The sequence below is a fragment of the Heterodontus francisci genome, chromosome 7 (genome assembly GCF_036365525.1).
Source record: "Heterodontus francisci isolate sHetFra1 chromosome 7, sHetFra1.hap1, whole genome shotgun sequence".
Taxonomy (NCBI): domain Eukaryota; kingdom Metazoa; phylum Chordata; class Chondrichthyes; order Heterodontiformes; family Heterodontidae; genus Heterodontus; species Heterodontus francisci.
Genome location: NC_090377.1, coordinates 120,995,365 through 121,023,008, shown reverse-complemented (window position 1 = coordinate 121,023,008; position 27,644 = coordinate 120,995,365). Strand labels below are relative to the sequence as shown.

At 51.5% G+C, this 27,644-nt stretch overlaps 1 protein-coding gene across 4 annotated transcripts in view; it reads right to left on the bottom strand.

Moving 5' to 3' along the window:
• trak2 (trafficking protein, kinesin binding 2) overlaps nucleotides 1–16,795 on the bottom strand; it is a 107,069-nt gene extending 90,274 nt beyond the window's left edge. For 2 of the 4 annotated variants that reach the window (XM_068036065.1, XM_068036068.1), the window contains exon 1: nucleotides 16,558–16,693. The gene's annotated coding sequence lies outside the window, so the exon portion shown is untranslated. The other 2 variants (XM_068036066.1, XM_068036067.1) reach the window with 2 other exon arrangements.
• Nucleotides 16,796–27,644: the final 10,849 nt, after the last annotated feature.

The following is a 27,644-nucleotide window of genomic DNA, read 5'->3' as shown; positions in this document are numbered from 1 at the left end:
CAGTGGGATTAACAAACCATCCAGTCCAATTAAAGAGTCTTAACCCAGGGACACAATCAACTGTTACCTGTTGAAAGCCTTCGAGCAAAATATCCAATCAGTTTTAACTGTAGTTCCAGCTCATCAGTAGAGGCAGGATCCCACAGTAAAAGCAGAAAGGGATGCATGCTGAGCCAACAAATCCCATTCCACTCCTTTGTACAGTATCCGAGTTCTTCAGAACTCGGGATATTCCAATTTAAAAGTAAACGGTTGCTGCACACAATAGAAGTGTTCATTTCCTAAAAGTTTAAGGTTCTGCACTCTTCCATTGCCAGCTTTTGAAAAGCCAGTGGCTTTGTATAGCATTGCACTGGGTACTGTTTGATGATGCATTGTAATTCGCTTTATTACAGCAGTCACATGACAAGGGTGGTGGTGGGGTTTAGATAATCAAATGATAGCAATTCATATTCGTTATCCTTTAAAAAAAATTCACATACATCATGTCCTGCATTCATTAGTAACCAAAGTCACTGAAAGTTTTCTTGATAATTTGTCAAAAGTAGAGCTTTAAAAACAGAAAACACACATTTCCCTCAATTGTAATGTGTTAGTCACTGGCCTAACACAAAAGGAGGCTATTCCGCCCATTGTGTCCACACCAGCTCTCCAAAAGAGCAATTCACTCAGTTCCATTCCCCACCTTCTCCCCGTAACCCTGCACATTCTTCCTTTTCATAGAACAGTCTAATTCCCTTTGAATGCTTCAATTGAGCCTGCCTCCACCACACTCAGGTGGTGCATTCCAGACCTTAACCACTCGATGCATGAAAAAGTTTTCCCTCATGTTACTTTTGCTACTTTGAATCTGTGCCCTCTCGTTCTCGAATTGTCCAACAACTGATGACTATCCATTTTTCACAGCAAAGGAAGTGTTACTGAAGTGGTAATCTGGCTGCTAGATAGTATGCCTGGTGCTGGTAGATTGGACCTGGTTTGTTTGGTCCTCTGTATCAGACTCAGCAATCCTAACTCATCTTTGAGTCCTGCCAACTTGAGCTCAAATTCTTTGGGCTTAGAGAAATCGGACATGACTCTCCAGGAAAAAGAGTGGGTACATTCTACATCAAGCAAATTGAACTCCTCTGGTTTGATTATGCACCGTGACCCAACAAAACAGCTACTGTTTGGACAAGCAAACTCTGTCCCTATGGAATCAATTATAATCTTCCCGAGCTGCATATTAGTTTACAGCACACAAATGCTCTTCTGGCTGAGTGTTTTGCATCAATCTTGTTTCAGCTTGGCTATGTGACCTTACAGCACATGAACAAGGGCATGTATGGTGGGTAGATCAGGTTACTGGAATAACAGAGGTGCACATGACTAATATTCAGTTCAAAGTTATTAAGCAAGGTCAAACCCAAGTCAAGGGATTATTGGCGACAATTCTGGGGCTTTGCTGGCATCCAGCTTGTAGTGAAGATGCATCGAAATTGAATTCTGCAGTAATCCTATGCAAATTAATAATCGCAACACTACTGGAAATTTTAAGCGCATTTGGTGGATAAAGGAATGTTTTCAATACAAAGTACTCCTCCCTCCTCAAACGCAGGCAAATTAGAAATAATTGCACTCTAGTACCAGACTGGGTATGGCAATCAAATATTTGATGATATATTGAAGCAATTCAAAAAAAAAGAGTGCATGCCAGGAGCAGCACCAAGCATACGTAAAAATGAGGCGTCAACTTGGTGAAGGTAAACACAGGACTACATGCATGCCAAATAGCAGAAGCAGTTTGCAATAGACAGAGCTAAGGGATCCCAAAACCAACATATTAGATCTAAGCTCTACAGTCCTGTCACATCCAGTTGTGAATGGTGGTGGATAATTAAAAAGGCTGCATTTGCTGACAACGCAACCACTTGGTGGCACAGTACCAGCACATGCACAAATGCAGCCTCTTCCACTGAAATGTCACTGTCTGCGACGTTTCAGGCAGCTGCCAGGATTAAAGATGCCACTGCTCAATTTATCACAAGGCAAATTCAATCAGAAAATCCCTTCTATGGCTGCCATCGCTGCCTCCATCCCACCCCTAACAGTCCCCCGCTCCCTCCTGCACCCATCTTCTCGCTGCTCGCTCCCCACTGCCTTCCCTTAGCCACTCGCACCAGCCTCACCGCTTCCCCTTCCCCCCTCGCTCCTAACCTCGCCACTGCTCCCCTTCTTCCCCTTGACTGAGTATACCCCACACCCCGCTCTCAACTTCCCCAAAAGACCCCACGCTCCGGCCGCTCGCTCCCCATTTCCCCCCCGCTCCCACCCCCCGCCACTAGCTCCAGGCCACGCTGCTTCCCTCCTCTCAACCACTCGCTCCCACTTTTGATTGTTTTCCGCCCCGCTGCCCGAAGCAGCAAGGCAGGCCGCAAGGGGTGACGGGGCAATGTAGAAACGAGTGGCCGAGAGGAGGGAAGCGGCGCGGCTGGAGAACGGTGTGGCAGGAAGTGAGGAGCAGGGAATAATCGGCCAGGGGTGGGGGGGCGGGTGTGGAGTCAGTGGCGAGGTCTGGAGCAAGCAGCTGAGAGGGGGAAGCGGCCGGTGGAGAGGGGGGTGAAAACATCGAGACCTGGAGCAACTGGCCGAGGGCAGAGATCAGCCAGTGGGACGGGAGCGCTTGGCTAAGGGAAGGCAGCAGTGTAGCAGGAATCAAGCGGGTACTGTTCAGGTGAATGGAGATGGCTATCGAGGGGCGAGGACATCACTGCATGGTGACGTCATGTGTGCGCATTCATACTGGCAGGCTGGCAAATGTTCTCACACATTGATGACGTCTTCGATTGCTCTGCGCATGCTCTGCATTGTCAGGAGTCACTTTGAATTAAAAAACTAACAGGAGGAGGCGGCCCCACAGATATCCCCATCCTCAATGATGGGGGAGCCCAGCACATCAGTGCAAAAGACAAGACTGAAGCATTTGCATACACCTTCAGCCAGAAATGCCAAGTGGACGATCCATCGCGGTCTCCTCTTGAAGTCCCCAGCATCAGATGCCAGTCTTCAGACAATCCAATTCACTCCACGTGATATCAAGAAATGGCTGAAGGCACTGAATACTGCAAAGGCTGTGGGCCCTGATAACATTTCAGCAACAGTACTGAAGACTTGTGCTCCAGAAGTAGCCGCACCCCCAGCCAAGCTGTTCCAGTACAGCTACAACACTGGCATCTACCCAACAACGTGGAAAATTGCCCAGTTATGTCCTGTACACAAAAAGGAGGACAAATCTAACCTAGCCAATTACTGCCCCATCAGTCTACCCTCAATAATCAAAGTGATGAAAGGTGTCGTCGACAGTGCTATCAAGCACCATAGCATACAAGGCTACCGGCCAAGTGCTGGAAAATAAGATTAGAATAGATAGGTGCTTGATGGCAGACATGGATACGATGGGCCGAAGGGCCTGTTTCTGTGCTGTATAACTCTATGCCTCTATTTACTCAGCAATAATTTGTTCACTGATGCTCGGTTTGGGTAATGCCAGGGCCACTCAGCTCCTGACCTCATTACAGCCTTGATCCAAACATGGACAAAAGAGCTGAACTCCAGAGATGAGGTGAGAGTGACTGTCAAATGCTGCCTTGATGTCAAGGGCAGAGTATGGCATTAAGGAGCCCTAGCAAAACTGGAGTTAATGGGAATCTGGGGAAAACTCTCTGCTGGTTGGAGTTGTACCTAGCACAAAGGAAGATGGTTGCGGTTGTTGGAGGTCAATCACCTCAGTCACAGGACATCACTGCAGGAGTTACTCAGGGCAGTGTCCTAGACCCAACCATTTTCAGCTGCTTCATCAATGACCCTCCTTCCATCATAAGGTCAGAAGTGGGAATGACTGCGCTATATTCAGCACCATTCGCGACCCCTCAGATACTGAAGCAGCCTATGTCCACGTGCAGCAAGACCTGGACAACATTCAGCCTTGGGCTGATAAGTGGCAAGTTCCATTCGCGCCATACAAGTGCCAGGCAATGACCATCTCAAACAAGAGATAATCCAACCATTTCCCCTTGACTGTCAATGGCATTACCATCGCTGAATCCCCCACTATCAACATCCTGGGGGTCACCATTGACCAGAAACCGAACAGGACCAGCCATATAAGTACTGTGGCTACAAGAGCAGGTCAGAGGCTGGCAATTAGCAAGTAACTCACCTCCTGACTCCCTGTAGCCTGTCCATCACATCCAAGGCACAAGTCAGGAGTATGATGGAATACTCTCCATTTGTCTGGATGAGTGCAGCTCCAACAACACTCAAGAAGCTCATCACCTTCCAGGACAAAGCAATCCGCTTGATTGGCACCTCATCCACCACTTTCAACATTCACTCCCTCCACTGATGCACAGTGGCAGCAGTGTGTACCATCTACAAGATGCACTGCAGCAACTCACCAAGGCTCCTTCAACATCACCTTCCGAACCCACAACATCTACCACCTAGAAGGACGAGGGCAGCTGATGCATAGGACCACCACCTGCAAGTTCCTCTCCAAGCCAGACACCATGCTGACTTGGAACTATATCGCCGTTCCTTCACTGTTGCTGGGTCAAAATCCCGGAACTCCCTTCCTAACAGCACTGTGGGTGTACCGACACCACTTGGACTGCAGCGCTTCAAGAAGGTGGTTCACCACCACCTTTGCAAGGGGAATTAGAGATGGGAAATAAATGCTGGCCTAGCCAGTGATGCCCACATCCCATGAAAGAATAGAAAAAAATTCTTGAGGTGAAATTAGCAGAAGGGAGCTGATGAGATGCTAATACAAAATATAATTTGTACCAACCACTCCATACAGACTCCTGGTCCAGCATCACTAGTGTAGAACACTTTCTCTTCCATTGCATAACACAGAATCACATGATAAACGTCACTGTGTAGAATGACAATGATGACAAAAATAGCCAGGAAGATCACATTTCACAGGCATGATGAACCGAACAGATTAAAATGACTGCTGACAACATATCCAATCATTTAAAGCATTTCTCAGAACTCCTCAGATACTGAAGCAGTCCGTGCCCACAGGCAACAAGATCTAGACGACATTCAGGCTTGGGGTGATAAGATTCACACAACACAAATGCCAGGCAGCGACCATCTCCAACAAGAGTGTGTCTCACCACCTCCCCTTGACCAGAAAATTAACTGGACCAGCTACATAAATACTGTGGCTACAAGAGCAGGTCAGAGGCTGGGAACTTTGTAGCGAGTAGCTCACCTCCTGACTCCCCAAAGCCCGTCCACCATCTACAAGACACAAGTCAGGAGTGTGATGGAATACTCTCCACTCGCCTGGACAAGTGCAGCTCCAACACTCAGAGTTCAAAACCATCTTGGACAAAGCAGCCTGCTTGGCTGGCACCCTGTCCACCACCTTCAACATTTACTCCCTCCACCATTGACAAACAGTGACTGCAGTGTGTACCATCTACAAGATTCACTGCAGCAACTCACCAAGGGTCCTTCAACAGCATCTTTCAAATCCCTGACCTCAACCATCTAGAACAGCGGATGCATGGGAACAGCATGTTGCCCTCCAGGTCACACGCCAGCCTGATTTGGAACTACATTGCCATTCCTTCGTCGTCTCTGGGTCAAAATCCTGGAACTCCTTACTCAACAGCACTGAGGGTGCACCCACGCCACATGAACTGCAGTGGTTCAAGAAGGCAGCTCAACACCGCCTTAGGAGCAATTAGGGAAGGGCAATAAATGCCTGCCTTGCCAACGATGCACACATCCCATGAATGAATTAAAAAAACTTTACAAATCATGACCTCAATCTGAGTTATTTATTCTCTATTTAATACAAGAACATCTCAGTTCCTAAACATCAACATGCAACTGAAATGAGGCATGACATGGAGTTAAGTTCCAGGAAAAGAACTTCTCCCAAACATTAGAATATTTTGATAAATTGATCAGGGAGAATGTCTTGCGATAGCGCTGTGTGATGTGGAAGTGCAAGTCGAATTACCCAACCCGAACTGCAATAGGGGCCTCAGTGTTTGTTGCAACAATAACAACCTGCATTTATATAGTATCTTTAATGTAGTAAAATATCCCAAGGCACTTCAAATCAAACAAAATAAATTGACATTGAACCAAAGGAGACAGTAAAACAGGTGACCAAAAGCTTGTTTAAAGAGGAAGGTTATAAGGAGCACCTTGAATGAGAGGTGTGGCGAGATGGAGAGTTCCATGAATGAAGTTCCAGGGCTTGGGCCTGGATAGCTGAAATTATGGCCGTCAAGGGAGAGGCGAAGGAAATCAGGATGCACGAGGTCCCAGTTTGGGGAACGCAGCATACTTGGAGGGTTGTAGGAGGTTACAGCGATATAAAGGGTCGAGGTCATGGAAGGATTTGAACACAAGGATGAGAATTTATAATTTGTGGGATTAGTGGACTGGAAGCCAACATAGGCTGGTGAACATATGGCTGGTGGGTGAACAGGATTTAGTGGAAGTTAGGCTGCAAGTTTTGCATGAGCTCATGTTTACAGAGGTCGGGGGAGGGATGTAGTGACAAAGAGAGAAGAGGAATAAAAGAAAAAAATTAGCCAGAGTTCCCATTTATTATGGAAAATGCACCCAACGATAGGATTAAGCCAAGCTGCAAAACCCCTTTCAGGCGCTAGCAATACAAACTCAGGGGCCCTAGCGCTGTGCCTTGTCTGAACTCAGCAATCTAAAACGCTTCAATACAACACTGCCATTCCACTGACTGAATCAAATTTAGACATTCCAGGCAGAGTGCTAGATGAGTGTTAGCCAACTATGCTCCCACTTCCTGCTGTTGTTAGTACAACTCTTCACCAGAAGTGTCACAGTCAGGCACACAAAAAAAGAAAGCCACAATGAAATAGAACAGCTATACGCTTTATTAAGCACAACAAAAACCGGAGGGCATTGCCAAGTTGAACAGACATTAATAAATGGACCAGCTTTGCTCATACTGTTTATCATCATTACCCCTCAATAAACACCTGACTCCCTAACATGTACAATGCTGCATTATCCTGTTTATATATTTTTGGAAATCTTTTCATTCACCTGGTATTAAGATGATCCTATAAAATATGGAACACATTATAGTTTTGTCATCGTCTCCCACCATTATTTTCTGTGTACATTTTGCATCATTTTGGAGTTACTCCCAAGAAATCAAACAGAGCCCAGGGAATTAAAGTCAATATTCTGTACATTTCACATAATGGGGACATGAACATGACTCATCCTTACTCATCATGTATATATGAGTATGAATTTACCAACTAAAACCAAGCTAAAGATCTCATCTCCCAGAGGCAATAAAGTTGCTAACCCTGGCTGGATGCATTTCTGGAGCTTTCATCACAAGATGCCCCTCCCCCATGCTCCCACCAACATGCCCATCCTCGTGGTGCACTGTCTTCCCTCGCTAAATGGAAAGCAACAGACTCTTCCTGACTCAATTGGATGATTCTCGAGTGTCAAACAGACTTTTATTCCACAACTCCTATACTATAACTAATAAACAAAGGCTTTTTTTTTTTAAAACCTGGCTTTTTCACAACAGTGCCCTAGAGATTAATTTTAAATTGCTGGAGACTCCAATCCCAGAGGGTTGGCAACCCTAATGAGCAACCGTGGCAACATGCACATGGCCTGAGAATTTTACTGCCATTTTCAAAACCAAAGCAATCATTTTCAAATTTACTAAAAAGACAGATTAAAGACTTAAGAATTAATTTACACATACAAATTACGGTACACGACAGGTAACAGGCAACTCACATCAGCAAGTTTGGTCTGAATATACACAAGATGGGTAAACTGAAAATAAATCACAGCAGAGCAGAGTGAGCCATTTTTATGATAAAGTGTTTTGTCAACAAGGCTTTCAAGAATCAACACTGCTTAGAGTTAACTTTAACCCATAATGTGCACTGCAGATATGTTACCACACCCATCTCTATTCAAATAAGACTACCCATTAACTGCACAGACGGCACAGAAAGCAAAAAGACTTGTATTCATATAGCACCTTTCACAACCTCAGGACCTCCCAAAGTGCTTTACAGTCAATGGAGTCGTTTTGTTAAGTGAAGTCATTGTTGTAATATAGGAAACGCAACAAGGTCCCACAAACAGCAATGTGATATTTACCAATCTGTTTTTAAGATGTTAGTTGAGGGATAAATATTGACCAGGAAGAATTCTTCTTTGAAATAGTGCTATGATAGTGTTACAACCACATGAGGGGGCAGACAGAGCCTCAATTTAATATCTCATCCAAAAGACCAACATGCCAAGCCTAATAATTAGACTTTTTCTTCCCCTCTCCCCACTTCCCACTCAAACTCTCTCTCGTGGCTAAGACTACACAGCAGATTCTGACCCTCAAAAAAAAACACCCACCACCTGGACAGTGTATTATACTCACATCTGCTCAGTGCAATTAAAGCAAACCAAATCTCCAGCCTGCATCCACAGAATCCTAATCCCCAAACTGCTGTGTACAAGGGCACGTTACAACCAGCAGTCTGGCTTCCGGCAGGAAGTCAAAGAAATCACAGACGCCTGAGACACACAGTCGCAGCTCAGGTTGAAAAAGAACTTGCATTTATATATTGCCTTTTGCAACCTCAGGACGGCCCAAAGCACTTTACTTTATAGTCACCGTTGTAATGTAGGAAATCCGAAAGTGCCAATGGGAAATACACCAAACTAACAAATTTGTTTAAAAAAAACCTCAACCAGTGGTCAGAATTTCAGAATTGCAGCAACTGAAACAGAAATTATAGACTACTGAACTCCCATGCTGTTGCTTACAGCTGTTTTTTTTTTAAGAGAATATGGTTTTATAACACAAGGTGTGAAAGGCCCAGCTGCCTTTTAACTTGCAGCTCCCCAACCCTGTCCCCGCCTTAACAGAATATCCAACTTTTATGTCAGCCGCGGCTCAGTGGCTGGCATTCTTATCTACGTTGTGCGTTCAAGCTCCACTTCACAACTTAAAACATGCTGACACTTCAGTATAGTACTGAGGGACTACTGCACTGTCAGATGTGCTGTCTTTTGGATAAGACACAAAGACAAGGCACCATATGCCCTATTAGGGGAATGCAAAAGCTCCCACAGCATTACTGTAAAGAGCCATGTATTTATGCCCTGGTGACAACCAATATTTATCCCTGAAACAACACACAAAACGTTCTGGTCACTAACACATTACTGAGGCCCACACCATCTCCTCCTCTCTTCCTCCTGGGGCCCTCGCTGCCTCCTCCTCGCCCTCCCAGGGCCCTCGCTGCCTCCTCCTCGCCCTCCCAGGGCCCTCGCTGCCTCCTCCTCGCCCTCCCAGGGCCCTCGCCTCTTCCCCACCCCCCTCCTCCCGGGAGCCCTCGTCCCCCTCCTCCTCCCGGTGCCCTCGCCGCCTCCTCCTAACCCCGCTACTCCCGGAGCCCCCTCCTCCTCCTCCTCCCGGGGCCCTCACCACCACCTCCTCCTCCTCCTCCTGGGGCCCTCACCACCAGCTCCTCCTCTGCCCAGGGCCCTCACGACCTCCTTCTCCTCCTTTCCCCCCCCCCCCCGGGGCCCTCACCTCCTCCTCCTCCCGGGACCCTCACCTGCTCCCCCTCCTCCCCAACCTCTTCCCCTTCCTCCCGGGGCTCTCACCACCTCCGCCGCCTCCTTCTGGGGCCCTCACCACCTCCTCCTCCCCCCACCGAGGCCCTCTGCGCCTCTTCACACCCCCGAGTCACCTCCTCCTCCTCCCCTAACCTGCTCCCACTCCCGGGGCCCTCCACCTCCGCCTCCTCCTGGGGCCCTCACCTCCACCTCCTTCCCCCCCCCCCCCCAGGCCCTCACCTCCTCCTCCTCCTCGCCCCAGGCCCTCACCTCCTCCTAACCCCCTCCTCCCAGGGCCCTTTCCTTTCCTCTTTCCCTCCCAGGGCCCTCACTTCCACCTCCCCCCGCCGGGCCCTCACTTCCACCTCCTCCCCCCGCCGGGCCCTCACCTCCTCCTCTTGGGGACCTCACCACCTCCTCCTCCTCCTCCTGGGGACCTCACCACCTCCTCCTCCTCCTCCTCCTCCTGGGGACCTCACCACCTCCTCCTCCTCCTGGGGACCCCACCACCTCCTCCTCCTCCTGGGGACCTCACCACCTCCTCCTCCTCCTGGGGACCTCACCACCTCCTCCTCCTCCTGGGGACCTCACCACCTCCTCCTCCTCCTCTTGGGGACCTCACCACCTCCTCCTCCTCCTCTTGGGGACCTCACCACCTCCTCCTCCTCCTCTTGGGGACCTCACCACCTCCTCCTCCTCCTCTTGGGGACCTCACCACCTCCTCCTCCTCCTCTTGGGGACCTCACCACCTCCTCCTCCTCCTCTTGGGGACCTCACCACCTCCTCCTCCTCCTCTTGGGGACCTCACCACCTCCTCCTCCTCCTCTTGGGGACCTCACCACCTCCTCCTCCTCCTCTTGGGGACCTCACCACCTCCTCCTCCTCCTCTTGGGGACCTCACCACCTCCTCCTCCTCCTCTTGGGGACCTCACCACCTCCTCCTCCTCCTCCTCTTGGGGACCTCACCACCTCCTCCTCCTCCTCCTCTTGGGGACCTCACCACCTCCTCCTCCTCCTCCTCTTGGGGACCTCACCACCTCCTCCTCCTCCTCTTGGGGACCTCACCACCTCCTCCTCCTCCTCTTGGGGACCTCACCACCTCCTCCTCCTCCTCTTGGGGACCTCACCACCTCCTCCTCCTCCTCTTGGGGACCTCACCACCTCCTCCTCCTCCTCTTGGGGACCTCACCACCTCCTCCTCCTCCTCTTGGGGACCTCACCACCTCCTCCTCCTCCTCTTGGGGACCTCACCACCTCCTCCTCCTCCTCTTGGGGACCTCACCACCTCCTCCTCCTCCTCTTGGGGACCTCACCACCTCCTCCTCCTCCTCTTGGGGACCTCACCACCTCCTCCTCCTCCTCTTGGGGACCTCACCACCTCCTCCTCCTCCTCTTGGGGACCTCACCACCTCCTCCTCCTCCTCTTGGGGACCTCACCACCTCCTCCTCCTCCTCTTGGGGACCTCACCACCTCCTCCTCCTCCTCTTGGGGACCTCACCACCTCCTCCTCCTCCTCTTGGGGACCTCACCACCTCCTCCTCCTCCTCTTGGGGACCTCACCACCTCCTCCTCCTCCTCTTGGGGACCTCACCACCTCCTCCTCCTCCTCTTGGGGACCTCACCACCTCCTCCTCCTCCTCTTGGGGACCTCACCACCTCCTCCTCCTCCTCTTGGGGACCTCACCACCTCCTCCTCCTCCTCTTGGGGACCTCACCACCTCCTCCTCCTCCTCTTGGGGACCTCACCACCTCCTCCTCCTCCTCTTGGGGACCTCACCACCTCCTCCTCCTCCTCTTGGGGACCTCACCACCTCCTCCTCCTCCTCTTGGGGACCTCACCACCTCCTCCTCCTCCTCTTGGGGACCTCACCACCTCCTCCTCCTCCTCTTGGGGACCTCACCACCTCCTCCTCCTCCTCTTGGGGACCTCACCACCTCCTCCTCCTCCTCTTGGGGACCTCACCACCTCCTCCTCCTCCTCTTGGGGACCTCACCACCTCCTCCTCCTCCTCTTGGGGACCTCACCACCTCCTCCTCCTCCTCCTCTTGGGGACCTCACCACCTCCTCCTCCTCCTCCTCTTGGGGACCTCACCACCTCCTCCTCCTCCTCCTCTTGGGGACCTCACCACCTCCTCCTCCTCCTCCTCTTGGGGACCTCACCACCTCCTCCTCCTCCTCCTCTTGGGGACCTCACCACCTCCTCCTCCTCCTCCTCTTGGGGACCTCACCACCTCCTCCTCCTCCTCCTCTTGGGGACCTCACCACCTCCTCCTCCTCCTCCTCTTGGGGACCTCACCACCTCCTCCTCCTCCTCCTCTTGGGGACCTCACCACCTCCTCCTCCTCCTCCTCTTGGGGACCTCACCACCTCCTCCTCCTCCTCCTCTTGGGGACCTCACCACCTCCTCCTCCTCCTCCTCTTGGGGACCTCACCACCTCCTCCTCCTCCTCTTGGGGACCTCACCACCTCCTCCTCCTCCTCCTCTTGGGGACCTCACCACCTCCTCCTCCTCCTCCTCTTGGGGACCTCACCACCTCCTCCTCCTCCTCTTGGGGACCTCACCACCTCCTCCTCCTCCTCTTGGGGACCTCACCACCTCCTCCTCCTCCTCTTGGGGACCTCACCACCTCCTCCTCCTCCTCTTGGGGACCTCACCACCTCCTCCTCCTCCTCTTGGGGACCTCACCACCTCCTCCTCCTCCTCTTGGGGACCTCACCACCTCCTCCTCCTCCTCTTGGGGACCTCACCACCTCCTCCTCCTCCTCTTGGGGACCTCACCACCTCCTCCTCCTCCTCTTGGGGACCTCACCACCTCCTCCTCCTCCTCTTGGGGACCTCACCACCTCCTCCTCCTCCTCTTGGGGACCTCACCACCTCCTCCTCCTCCTCTTGGGGACCTCACCACCTCCTCCTCCTCCTCTTGGGGACCTCACCACCTCCTCCTCCTCCTCTTGGGGACCTCACCACCTCCTCCTCCTCCTCTTGGGGACCTCACCACCTCCTCCTCCTCCTCTTGGGGACCTCACCACCTCCTCCTCCTCCTCTTGGGGACCTCACCACCTCCTCCTCCTCCTCTTGGGGACCTCACCACCTCCTCCTCCTCCTCTTGGGGACCTCACCTCCTCCTCCTCTTGGGGACCTCACCACCTCCTCCTCCTCCTCTTGGGGACCTCACCACCTCCTCCTCCTCCTCTTGGGGACCTCACCACCTCCTCCTCCTCCTCTTGGGGACCTCACCACCTCCTCCTCCTCCTCTTGGGGACCTCACCACCTCCTCCTCCTCCTCTTGGGGACCTCACCACCTCCTCCTCCTCCTCCTCTTGGGGACCTCACCACCTCCTCCTCCTCCTCCTCTTGGGGACCTCACCACCTCCTCCTCCTCCTCTTGGGGACCTCACCACCTCCTCCTCCTCCTCTTGGGGACCTCACCACCTCCTCCTCCTCCTCTTGGGGACCTCACCACCTCCTCCTCCTCCTCTTGGGGACCTCACCACCTCCTCCTCCTCCTCTTGGGGACCTCACCACCTCCTCCTCCTCCTCTTGGGGACCTCACCACCTCCTCCTCCTCCTCTTGGGGACCTCACCACCTCCTCCTCCTCCTCTTGGGGACCTCACCACCTCCTCCTCCTCCTCTTGGGGACCTCACCACCTCCTCCTCCTCCTCTTGGGGACCTCACCACCTCCTCCTCCTCCTCTTGGGGACCTCACCACCTCCTCCTCCTCCTGGGGACCTCACCACCTCCTCCTCCTCCTGGGGACCTCACCACCTCCTCCTCCTCCTGGGGACCTCACCACCTCCTCCTCCTCCTGGGGACCTCACCACCTCCTCCTCCTCCTGGGGACCTCACCACCTCCTCCTCCTCCTGGGGACCTCACCACCTCCTCCTCCTCTTGGGGACCTCACCACCTCCTCCTCCTCTTGGGGACCTCACCACCTCCTCCTCCTCCTCCTCCTCCTCTTGGGGACCTCACCACCACCACCTCCTCCTCCTCCTGGGGCCCTCCACCTCCTCCTCCTCTTGGGGACCTCACCACCACCACCTCCTCCTCCTGGGGCCCTCCACCACCTCCTCCTCCTGGGGCCCTCACCACCACCTCCTCCTCCTCCTGGGGCCCTCACCACCACCTCCTCCTCCTCCTGGGGCCCTCACCACCACCTCCTCCTCCTCCTCCTCTTGGGGACCTCACCACCTCCTCCTCCTCCTCTTGGGGACCTCACCACCACCACCTCCTCCTCCTGGGGCCCTCCACCACCTCCTCCTCCTGGGGCCCTCACCACCACCACCTCCTCCTCCTGGGGCCCTCACCACCACCTCCTCCTCCTGGGGCCCTCACCACCACCTCCTCCTCCTCCTCCTGGGGCCCTCACCACCACCTCCTCCTCCTCCTGGGGCCCTCACCACCACCTCCTCCTCCTCCTCCTCCTCTTGGGGACCTCACCACCTCCTCCTCCTCCTCCTCCTCTTGGGGACCTCACCACCACCACCTCCTCCTCCTGGGGCCCTCCACCACCTCCTCCTCCTGGGGCCCTCACCACCACCACCTCCTCCTCCTCCTGGGGCCCTCACCACCACCTCCTCCTCCTCCTGGGGCCCTCACCACCACCTCCTCCTCCTCCTGGGGCCCTCACCACCACCTCCTCCTCCTCCTCCTGGGGCCCTCACCACCACCTCCTCCTCCTCCTCCTGGGGCCCTCACCACCACCTCCTCCTCCTCCTCCTGGGGCCCTCACCACCACCTCCTCCTCCTCCTCCTCCTGGGGCCCTCACCACCACCTCCTCCTCCTCCTCCTGGGGCCCTCACCACCACCTCCTCCTCCTCCTCCTGGGGACCTCACCACCTCCTCCTCCTCTTGGGGACCTCACCACCTCCTCCTCCTCCTCTTGGGGACCTCACCACCTCCTCCTCCTCCTCTTGGGGACCTCACCACCTCCTCCTCCTCCTCTTGGGGACCTCACCACCTCCTCCTCCTCCTCCTCCTCCTCTTGGGGACCTCACCACCACCACCTCCTCCTCCTCCTGGGGCCCTCCACCTCCTCCTCCTCTTGGGGACCTCACCACCACCACCTCCTCCTCCTGGGGCCCTCCACCACCTCCTCCTCCTGGGGCCCTCACCACCACCACCTCCTCCTCCTGGGGCCCTCACCACCACCTCCTCCTCCTCCTCCTCCTGGGGCCCTCACCACCACCTCCTCCTCCTCCTCCTCCTGGGGCCCTCACCACCACCTCCTCCTCCTCCTGGGGCCCTCACCACCACCTCCTCCTCCTCCTCCTCCTGGGGCCCTCACCACCACCTCCTCCTCCTCCTGGGGCCCTCACCACCACCTCCTCCTCCTCCTCCTCCTCTTGGGGACCTCACCACCTCCTCCTCCTCCTCCTCCTCCTCCTGGGGCCCTCCACCACCTCCTCCTCCTGGGGCCCTCACCACCACCACCTCCTCCTCCTCCTGGGGCCCTCACCACCACCACCTCCTCCTCCTCCTGGGGCCCTCACCACCACCTCCTCCTCCTCCTCCTGGGGCCCTCACCACCACCTCCTCCTCCTCCTCCTGGGGCCCTCACCACCACCTCCTCCTCCTCCTCCTCCTGGGGCCCTCACCACCACCTCCTCCTCCTCCTCCTGGGGCCCTCACCACCACCTCCTCCTCCTCCTCCTCCTGGGGCCCTCACCACCACCTCCTCCTCCTCCTCCTGGGGCCCTCACCACCACCTCCTCCTCCTCCTCCTGGGGCCCTCACCACCACCTCCTCCTCCTCCTCCTGGGGCCCTCACCACCACCTCCTCCTCCTCCTCCTCCTCCTCCTGGGGCCCTCACCACCACCTCCTCCTCCTCCTCCTCCTGGGGCCCTCACCACCACCTCCTCCTCCTCCTCCTGGGGCCCTCACCACCACCTCCTCCTCCTCCTCCTCCTGGGGCCCTCACCACCACCTCCTCCTCCTCCTCCTGGGGCCCTCACCACCACCTCCTCCTCCTCCTCCTGGGGCCCTCACCACCACCTCCTCCTCCTCCTCCTGGGGCCCTCACCACCACCTCCTCCTCCTCCTCCTGGGGCCCTCACCACCACCTCCTCCTCCTCCTCCTGGGGCCCTCACCACCACCTCCTCCTCCTCCTCCTCCTCCTCCTGGGGCCCTCACCACCACCTCCTCCTCCTCCTCCTCCTGGGGCCCTCACCACCACCTCCTCCTCCTCCTCCTCCTGGGGCCCTCACCACCACCTCCTCCTCCTCCTCCTCCTGGGGCCCTCACCTCCTCCTCCTCCTCCTCCTCCTCCTGGGGCCCTCACCACCACCTCCTCCTCCTCCTCCTGGGGCCCTCACCACCACCTCCTCCTGGGGCCCTCACCACCACCTCCTCCTCCTCCTGGGGCCCTCACCACCACCTCCTCCTCCTCCTGGGGCCCTCACCACCACCTCCTCCTCCTCCTGGGGCCCTCACCACCACCTCCTCCTCCTCCTGGGGCCCTCACCACCACCTCCTCCTCCTCCTGGGGCCCTCACCACCACCTCCTCCTCCTCCTGGGGCCCTCACCACCACCTCCTCCTCCTCCTGGGGCCCTCACCACCACCTCCTCCTCCTCCTCCTCCTGGGGCCCTCACCACCACCTCCTCCTCCTCCTCCTGGGGCCCTCACCACCACCACCTCCTCCTGGGGCCCTCACCTCCTCCTCCTCCTGGGGCCCTCACCACCACCACCTCCTCCTCCTGGGGCCACCACCACCTCCTCCTCCTCCTCCTCCTCCTGGGGCCCTCACCACCTCCTCCTCCTGGGGCCCTCACCACCTCCTCCTCCTGGGGCCACCACCACCACCTCCTCCTCCTCCTCCTCCTCCTGGGGCCACCACCTCCTCCTACTCCAGCGGCAACCAAAGTACCGACAGGCACCAGAGTCCAACCTTACCGGCGAGTCACAGTCCGCGCTGCCACCCGCCCCGGAACGATGCAGGCCGACAGACTCGGACCGCGGATTCGAACCCAGCCGGAAAACCCTTAGCAACCAACCGATAAGTCACCGTCCCGACCCAACCCAACCAAAACTAATCAACAACGGACCATTTGATTCATTCTCTCTGACTCAATAAGGTCAACGTCATCATTTCGGGACCTGAGCGTATTAGCAAAACCGTTGCAGTTTGGAGGACCGCGCCCCCTCATGGCCACAGACGGCGGTGGCATGGGGGAATCAGGACAGATTTTGTTTGGTTCATTCCTACGATGTGGGCGTCACTGGCCAGGCCAGCATTTATTGCCCTTGAGAAGGTGGTGGTGAGCTGCCTGCTTGAACCGCTGCAGTCCATGTGCGGACGGTATACCCACAGTGCTGTTAGGGAGGGAGTTCCAGGATTTTGACCCAGCAACAGTGAAGGAATGGCGATATAGTTCCAAGTCAGGATGGTGTGTGGCTTGGAGGGGAACTTGCAGGTGGTTGTGTTCCCGTGTATCTGCTGCCCTTGTCCTTCTAGGTGGAAGGTGCTGTCTAAGGAGCCTTGGTGCATTGCTGCAGTGCATCCTGTAGATGGTTCACACTGCTGCCACTGTGCATCGGTGATGGAGGGAGTGAATGTTTCTGGATGGGGGCCAATCAAGTGGGCTGCTTTGTCCTGGATGGTGTCGAGCTTCTTGAGTGTTGTTGGAGCTGCACCCATCCAGGCAAGTGGAGAGTATTCTATCACACTCTTGACTTGTGTCTTGCAGATGGTGGACAGGGATTGGGGAGTCAGGAGGTGAGTTACCCACCGCAGGATTCCCAGCCTCTTGTAACCATGGTATTTATATGGCTACTCCAGTTCAGTTTCTGGTGAATGGTAACCCCCAGGATGTTTATAGTGGGGGAATCAGCAATTGTACTGCCATTGAATGTCAAGGGGAGATGGTTAGATTCTTTCTTGTTGGAGATGGTCGTTGCCTGCCACTTATGTGACATGAATGTTACTTGCCACTTATCAGCCCAAGCCTGGATATTGTCCTGGTCTTGCTACATGGACTGCTTCAGTATCTAAGGAGTTGCGAATGATGCTGAACATTGTGCAATCGTCAGTGAACATCCCCACATCTGACCTTATGATTGAAGGAAGGTCATTGATGAAGTATCTGAAGATGGTTGGGCCGAGGACACTATGCTGAGGAACTCTTGCAGTGATGTCCTGGAGCTGAGATGATTGACTTCCAACAGCCACAACCATCTTCCTTTGTGCTAGGTACGACTCCAACCAGCGGAGATTTTTCCCCCAATTCCCATTGACTTCAATTTTACTAGGACTCCTTGATGCCACACTCGTTCAAATGCTGCCTTGATATCAAGGGCAGTCACTCTCACCTCACCTCTGGAGTTCATCTCTTTGCGCATGATTGGACCTAGGCTGTAATGAAGTCTGGAGCCGACTGGTGCTGATGGAACCCTAACTGAGCATTGTAGAAAACAAAAAAAGAGGGATTCAAGTATTATTTTAGCTGTTAATGTGGTTTTAACTCCATTTTCCTGCCTGCCCCCCCATAACCCTTGACTCCTTTGTAAATCAAAAATCTATCTAGCTCAGCCTTGAATATATTCAATGACCCAGCCTCCACTCCTCTCTGGGGAAGAGAATTCCAAAGATTAACGACCATCTGAAAGAAGAAATGCCTCCTCGTCTCCATCTTATTTTTAAACTGTGGCCCCTAGTTCTACATTCCCCCACAAGGGGAAACATCCTCTCAGCATCTACCTTGTCAAGCCCACTCAGAATCTTATATGTTTCATTAAAGTCACCCCTTCTAAACTTTAATGCGTATAGGCCCAACCTGCTCAACCTTTCCTCATAAGACAAACCCCTCATCCCAGGAATCAGCCTAGTGAACCTTAAGAACATAGAACATAGAACATACAGCACAGAACAGGCCCTTCGGCCCACAATGTTGTGCCGATCCTTTGTCCTCTGTCAAGGACAATTTAATCTATACCCCATCATTCTCCTTTATCCATATACCTATCCAAAAGCCTTTTGAAAGTCCCTAAAGTTTCTGACTCAACAACTTCCCCGGGCAAGGCATTCCATGCCTCGACCACTCTCTGGGTAAAGAACCTTCCCCTGACATCCCCCTTATATCTCCCACCCTTCACCTTAAATTTATGACCCCTTGTAACGCTTTGCTCCACCCGGGGAAAAAGTTTCTGACTGTCTACCCTATCTATTCCCCTGATCATCTTATAAACCTCTATCATGTCACCCCTCATCCTTCTCCTTTCTAATGAGAAGAGGCCTAGAATGTTCAGCCTTTCCTCGTAAGACTTATTCTCCATTCCAGGCAACATCCTGGTAAATCTCCTCTGCACCCTCTCCAAGGCTTCCACATCCTTCCTAAAATGAGGCGACCAGAACTGCACACAGTACTCCAAATGAGGCCTTACCAAGGTCCTGTACAGCTGCATCATCACCTCACGGCTCTTAAATTCAATCCCTCTGCTAATGAACGCTAACACCCCATATGCCTTCTTCACAGCCCTATCCACTTGAGTTGCAACTTTCAATGATCTATGCACATAGACCCCAAGGTCTCTCTGCTCCTCCACATGCCCAAGAACCCTACCGTTAACCCAGTATTTTGCATTCATGTTTGTCCTTCCAAAATGGACGACCTCACACTTTTCAGGGTTAAACTCCATCTGCCACTTTTCAGCCCAGCACTGCAACCTATCCAAGTCCCTTTGCAGACGACAATAGCCCTCCTCGGTATCCACAACTCCACCAACCTTTGTATCATCTGCAAATTTACTGACCCACCCTTCGACTTCCTCATCCAAGTCGTTAATAAAAATCAGAAACAGGAGAGGACCCAGAACTGATCCCTGCGGCACGCCACTGGTAACTGGGCTCCAGGCTGAGTATTTACCATCTAAGACCACTCTCTGCCTTCTATCAGTTAGCCAATTCTTAATCCAACTGGCCACATTCCCCACTATCCCATGCCTCCTGACTTTCTCCATAAGTCTACCATGGGGGACCTTATCAAATGCCTTACTAAAATCCATGTACACCACATCCACTGGTTTACCCTCATCCACTTGCTTGGTCACCTGCTCAAAGAATTCAATCAGGCTTGTGAGGCAAGACCTACCCCTCACAAAACCGTGCTGACTGTCCCGAATCAAGCAGTGTCTTTCCAGATGCTCAGAAATCCTATCCCTCAGCACCTTTTCCATCAACTTGCCTACCACCGAAGTAAGACTAACTGGCCTGTAATTCCCAGGGTTGTTCCTATTCCCTTTCTTGAACAGGGGCACAACATTTGCCACCCTCCAATCACCTGGTACCACCCCCGTCAGCAGAGAAGATGAAAAGATCATTGCCAGCGGCTCTGCAATTTCATCCCTTGCTTCCCATAACATCCTTGGATATACCCCGTCAGGCCCGGGAGACTTGTCTATCTTCAAGTTATTCAAAAACCCCAACACATCTTCCCTCCTAACGAGCACTTCCTCGAGCTTACCAGTCTGTTTCACACCGTCCTCTTCAGTAATACACCCCTTCTCATTCGTAAATACCGAAGAGAAGTACTCATTCAAAACCTCACTTATCTCTTCCGGCTCAACACACAGTCTCCCGCTATTGTCCTTGACCGGACCTACGGCCCCCCTGGTCATCCTCATATTTCTGACATACGCGTAAAAGGCCTTGGGGTTTTCTTTTATCCTACCGGCCAAGCATTTTTCATGCCCTCTCTTAGCTCTCCTAATCCCTTTCTTCAGATCCTTCCTGGCCATCTTGTATCCCTCCAGAGCTATGCCTGTGCCCTTTTTCCTCAACTTTATATACGCATCCTTCTTCTTCCTAACAAGACTCTCAACCTCTCTTGTCAACCACGGTTCCCTCACATGACCATCCCTTCCCTGTCTGACAGGGACATGCTTATCAATGGCCCCTACTATCTGCTCCTTGAAAAAGTTCCACATTTCGACCGTGCCCTTCCCTGCCAGCATATGCTCCCAACTTATGCTCCTCAGTTCCTGCCTGACAGCATCATATCTACCCTTCCCCCAATTGTAAACCTTGCCCTGTTGCACATACCTATCCCTCTCCATTACCACAGTGAATGCTACAGAATTGTGATCACTATCTCCAAAGTGCTCGCCCACCAACAGCTCTATCACTTGCCCTGGTTCATTACCTAGTACCAAATCCAATATTGCCTCCCCTCTGGTCGGGCAGTCTACATACTGAGTCAGAAAAGCTTCCTGGACATACTGCACAAACACTACCCCATCCAAACTATTCGATCTAAAGAGTTGCCAATCAATATTTGGGAAGTTGAAATCCCCCATAATTACTACCCTGTGACTTCTGCTCCTTTCCAAAATCTGTTTCCCAATCTGCTCTTCCACCTCCCTGCTGCTATTGGGGGGCCTATAGAAAACTCCCATCAAGGTGACTGCTCCTTTCCTGTTCCTGACCTCAACCCACAGTGCCTCAGTCGGCAGATCCTCCTCGAAAATTCTTTCAGCAGTTGTTACACTATTTCTAACTAACAATGCCACCCCCCCACCTCTTTTACCACCATTCCTAATCTTATGAAAACATCTATAACCAGGTACCTCCAAAAACCATTCCTCCCCCTCACCTATCCACGTTTCAGTGATGGCCACAACATCGTAGTCCCAAGTGCCCATCCACGCCTTCAATTCACTCACCTTATTCCTGATGCTTCTTGCGTTGAAGTATACGCACTTTAACCCTTCTCCGTGCCCATCTGTCCTCTGTGACAGTGCTACCTTCCCCAATACCTCACTACACTCTTTGTCTTTCTGAGTGGACCCACTGGTCCCTGGATTACAAGTCCGGTTCCCATCCCCCTCCCAAACTAGTTTAAACCCTCCCGAACAGTACTAGCAAACCTCCCTCCCAGGATATTGGTGCCCCTCTGGTTCAGATGCAGCCCGTCCTGTTTGAACAGGTCCCATCTTCCCCAGAATGCAGTCCAATTATCCAAGAACTGGAAGCCCTCCCTCCTACACCATTCCTGCAGCCACGTGTTCAGCTGTGCTCTCTCCCTATTCCTAGCCTCACTATCACGTGGCGCCGGCAACAAACCAGAGATAACAACTCTGTCCGTCCGAGCTTTCAGCTTCCAGCCTAACTCCCTAAACTCACTTCTAACATCTGTGCCACCCTTCCTTCCTACGTCGTTGGTGCCAATGTGCACCACGACCTCTGGCTGCTCCCCCTCCCCTTTAAGGATCCTGAAGACGCGATCACAAACATCACGGACCCTGGCACCAGGGAGGCAACAAACCATCCGTGCGTCTCGCCTGCGCCCACAGAACCGCCTGTCCGTACTCCTCACCATCGAGTCCCCGATGACTAGTGCTCTCCCATTTTCCCTCCTTCCCTTCTGAGCCACAGTGCAGGACCCCGTGCCAGAGGCCCGGTCACTGCAGCCTGCCCCCGATAGGCCGTCCCCCCCAACAGTATCTAAAACTGTATACTTGTTGTTGAGGGGAACGACCACAGGAGATCCCTGCACTGACTTCTTCCCACCTCTAACTGTTACCCAGCTGCCTTTGATTTGTGGAGTAACGACCTCCGTGTAGCTTCTATCTATCAACCCCTCAGCTTCCCGAATGATCCTCAGTTCATCCAGCTCCAGCTCCAATTCCCTAACACGGTCTGATAGGAGCTGGAGACGGATGCACTTCCAGCAGGTGAAGTCGGCAGGGTCACCGGAGGTTCCCCTCACCTCGAACATTCTGCAGGAGGAGCAATACACTACACTGGCTGCCATTTCTTTTATTCAATTACCCCTTAGTTAAGTACAACTATAGATATTAACAAAAACAGTAAATAGCTTACCTGCTCAGTCCTTTTTGGTTAGAGGAGGAGGGTAAAAAGGGTCTTATTATTAGGTTAGAGGAGGAGGATGGGTGGGAGACACTACATGTATAGTGGCTCGGGTTTACTCAGCTCCGCACCTTTAAGGAAAATACCTACCCAGGAGTCCTCGCTGCCGACCAGCTTCCGGTTCCTCCGGCGCCAAAAGAAACTCAAAGACAAGGAAAACAGTAAGTAAAACAGTAAGTACTTACTTTTAAAACACAGCTCCTGATGCCTTCACTCACCCAACGAAGAGTCGCTACCTTCTCCTGCTGCTCCGCCGGGAAATGAGGCCGAGTCCACGGAGCTCCGCACCTTTAAGGAAAATACCTACCCAGGAGTCCTCGCTGCCGACCAGCTTCCGGTTCCTCCGGCGCCAAAAGAAACTCAAAGACAAGGAAAACAGTAAGTAAAACAGTAAGTACTTACTTTTAAAACACAGCTCCTGATGCCTTCACTCACCCAACGAAGAGTCGCTACCTTCTCCTGCTGCTCCGCCGAACTGTTCCAATGCAAGTATCTCCCTCCTTAAATAAGGAGACCAAAACTGTACACAGTACTCTAGGTGTTGTCTCACCAACTCTGCTAGTAAAATGAATAGGTCCTTTAAAGAGTAAGTTAGGTAAAAGCAGAATAGAAAGTTGCATGTAAATTATATGGATTATCCACATCAGAATTCATAAATGTATATAACATTAAACCTTAATCGTTACTTCAGACTTTTTTTTACCGAATAACAGATATTGAACCTGAGCCCTCCAGACCTATGTGGTTCAGCACCATAACTGTGCTGCACTGAACTACACAGCCATTGAGGATCCGTAAATATTTAGTTTCATTTCAATGACTGAAAATTATGGACCATTTCCCAAAATGACAACCTAGAAGTGTCACTTTCCTCTTGTGAGTGCTGGATGGTGGAATGACCCATGGTGAGTGTTGATGGTAAGGAGAGTACTTACTGAGCCCAGTGAGTATTGGAACTAAATTAATGTGAAGAACAGAACCACTGAAGCTCCCAAGAAAAAAAAAGACTTTTTTTATATACTTGGATCTTGGAATACAAAGTAGAATTTCAAAATTTGCTGATGATACCAAACCTGGAGGGATAGCAAACAGTGAGGATGATGCAAGCTGTCTGCAACAGGAAGTAGATAGGTTAGCAGAATGGGCAGACAAGTGGCAGACGGAATTTAATACTGACAAGTGTGAGGTGATGTATTTTGGCAGAAGGAATAGGTTAAGGCAATATATACTTAATGGCACAGCTCTAAAGAGTGTGCAGGAACAATAGGACCTGGGAGTTCATGTGCATCGATCTTTGAAAGTGGCAGGACATATTGAGAGAGTGGTTAGTAAAGCATATGGGATCTTGGGCTTCATAAATAGAGGCATAGAGTACAAAAGCAGGGAAGTTATGCTGAACCTTTATTAAGCTCTGGTTAGGCCTCAGTTCTGGTCACCACCCATTAGGAAAGATGTGAGGGTCTTTGAGAGGGTGCAGAGAAGATTTACCAGAATGGTTTCAGGGATGAGGGATTTTGATTACTAGGTTAGATTGGAAAAGCTGGGGTTGTTCTCCTTGGAGCAAAGGAGATTGAGGGGAGATTTGATAGAAGTGTACCAGATTATGACAGGCTTAGATAAGTTAGACAAGGAAAAACTGTTCCCATTAACTGATGTTACAAGGACTAGGGGACACAGATTGAAGATTTTGGGCAAGAGATGGGCAAGGTGAGGAAGAACTATTTTAGGCAGCGAGTGGTAGTGACCTGGAACTCGCTGCCCACAAAGGTGATGGAAGCAGAGACGATTTTTAGGTGTTGGTGGAAGGATAGGTATTGGCCAGGACACCGGGGAGAACTCCCATGATCTTGAAATAGTGCCAAAGGATCTTTTACATCCACCTGAGAGAGCAAACAGGCCCTCAATTTAATGTTTCATCTGAAAGACAGCACATCCGACAGTGTCATCCCAGATTAATAATTTTAACAACTCTAAACCAGTGAATTAGTCCTTAACTATCAGTGTTGCTACTGGGTGATATAACAGTGCTGCTTATTGTAGTTCTGATGCAGGGGGTGATGAATAGGAGGCTGGTGGTTCAATTCCTAATCAGTTCTGTGCCAGGGAGCAGTACTAGGCAGTGACTGCAATGTTCCTCTGAAAGGGGAGAGAAATCCAGACAGAGAAACTGTTGTTTTTAGGTTGCTACTGTGTGCCTCCTGGCTGTTGACCACAAGGACATCAGGATGCTCACTAACAATGAAAAGAAAAAGTCTGAGTGTACATTTGTATTCAAAGATAAACAGCTTCACCAAAAACATATCTATTTCATCAAGTCCAGCCAAGAGTATTTTACACAGGATTCTCATCTTTGTCTATTTGTTATTGTTCGAGAATATATATTCGCTTTTGCAAGTTTTTACTGAAACCAAGACAGAACAGCTAATACAAGAATTATTGTAGGGTAATGTGTAGTAATACAGGTAAGCATAGTTAGCCTAAGAAAGCAATGTGTGTTTCCGCATTTAGCCTTTCTGAAGCCCCTAAAAGTAGAATAAAATATCCTGATCAAATCATATAGAAAGCACAAGTTTTACAGTTTCAATAGCTTACTTTACAAGTAGCGCAGGAAGGTATTCTGTCAGGACACGTAATGAAACATAGTTGACTACTGCTTTAAAGGATGATAATTTTAGACAATGGTGCGAGATCTGATAAGGAAAAGATCCAAATGGATGTGCATGTGTGTTCAGCAATCTGTTCAATAACCTAAGGGAAAAAAAACTTGCATTTGTATAATGTCTTTCACAACTTCAGGATGTCCCAAAGTGCTTTACAATCAATGAAGTACTTTTGAAATGTAGTCAATGTTTATGATGTGGGAACAAAGTTAAACACAATGACCTAAGGGTCACAAGCTAAAATTTGATGACATAAGTGAATTGTAAAAGTCACAAATGTGACCACTTATGCACAATGAAATGATTATAAAGGGAAAAAGCTCTTGCTTTCTCTCACTTCAGGAGAACAGGAGAAGAATCCGAACTTAGCTGAGTGTCCCGAGCATGAGTGTGCAGTCAGCTAAACCTTGGTGTACAGGACACAATGTCAAAATTTGCGGATGATATTAAACTTGGAAGAATTGTGAACTATGAGGATGCTAGTGTGGAACTTCAAAAGGACATAGAGAAGTTGGTGGAATGGGTGGACAAGTGGCAGATGAAGTTCAAAGCAGAGAAGTGTGAAGTGATTCGTTTTGGTAGGAAGAACATGGAAAGACAATATCAAATAAAGGGTACAATTCTAAAGGGGGTGCAGGAGTAGAGGGACCTGGGTGTATATATGCATGTTATTGAAGGTGGCAGGACAGATTGAGAGAGTGGTGAAGAAAAGCATACAGTATCCTGGGCTTTATTAATAGGGGAATAGAGTACAAGAGCAAGGAGATTATGTTAAACTTGTATGAAACAGTGGTTCAGCCTCAGCTGGAGTATTGCGTTCAGTTCTGGGCGCCACATTTAAGGAATGATGTGAAAGCATTGGAGGGAGTGCAGAAAAGATTCACGAGAACGGTTCCAGGAACTTCATTTACAGAGATAGATTGGAGAAGTTGGGACTGTTTTCTTTGGAGAATTAGAATTAGAATTAGAACATTACAGCGCAGTACAGACCCTTCGGCCCTCCATGTTGCGCCGACCTGTGAAACCATCTGACCTAAACTATTCCATTTTCATCCATATGTCTATCCAATGACCACTTAAATGCCCTTAAAGTTGGCGAGTCTACTACTGTTGCAGGCAGGGCGTTCCACGCCCCTACTACTCTCTGAGTAAAGAAACTACCTCTAACATCTGTCCTATATCTATCACCCCTCAACTTAAAGCTATGTCCCCTCGTGTTTGCCATCACCATCCGAGGAAAAAGACTCTCACTATCCACCCTATCTAACCCTCTGATTATCTTATATGTCTCTATTAAGTCACCTCTCCTCCTCCTTCTCTCCAACGAAAACAACCTCAAGTCCCTCAGCCTTTCCTCGTAAGACCTTCCCTCCATACCAGGCAACATCCTAGTAAATCTCCTCTGCACCCTTTCCATAGCTTCCACATCCTTCCTATAATGCGGTGACCAGAACTGCACGCAATACTCCAGGTGCGGTCTCACCAGAGTTTTGTACAGCTGCAGCATGACATCGTGGCTCCGAAACTCGATCCCCCTACTAATAAAAGCTAACACACCATATGCCTTCTTAACAGCCCTATTAACCTGGGTAGCAACCTTCAGGGATTTATGCACCTGGACACCAAGATCTCTCTGTTCATCTACACTACCAAGAATCTTCCCATTAGCCCAGTACTCTGCATTCCTGTTACTCCTTCCAAAGTGAATCACCTCGCACTTTTCCGCATTAAACTCCATTTGCCATCTCTCAGCCCAGCTCTGCAGCCTATCTATGTCCCTCTGAACCCTACAACATCCTTCGGCACTATCCACAACTCCACCGACCTTAGTGTCATCCGCAAATTTACTAACCCACCCTTCTACACCCTCTTCCAGGTCATTTATAAAAGTGACAAACAGCAGTGGCCCCAAAACAGATCCTTGCGGTACACCACTAGTAACTAAACTCCAGGATGAACATTTGCCATCAACCACCACCCTCTGTCTTCTTTCAGCTAGCCAATTTCTGATCCAAAGCTCTAAATCACCTTCAACCCCATACTTCCGTATTTTCTGCAATAGCCTACCGTGGGGAACCTTATCAAACGCCTTACTGAAATCCATATACACCACATCCACTGCTTTACCCTCATCCACCTGTTTGGTCACCTTCTCGAAAAACTCAATAAGGTTTGTGAGGCACGACCTACCCGTCACAAAACCGTGCTGACTATCGCTAATGAACTTATTCTTTTCAAGATGATTATAAATCCTGTCTCTTATAACCTTTTCCAACATTTTACCCACAACCGAAGTAAGGCTCACAGGTCTATAATTACCAGGGCTGTCTCTACTCCCCTTCTTGAACAAGGGGACAACCGTTGCTATCCTCCAGTCTTCCGGCACTATTCCTGTCGACAATGACGACAAGAAGAGAAGGCTCAGAGGAGTTTTTTTATTCTTTCATGGGACATGG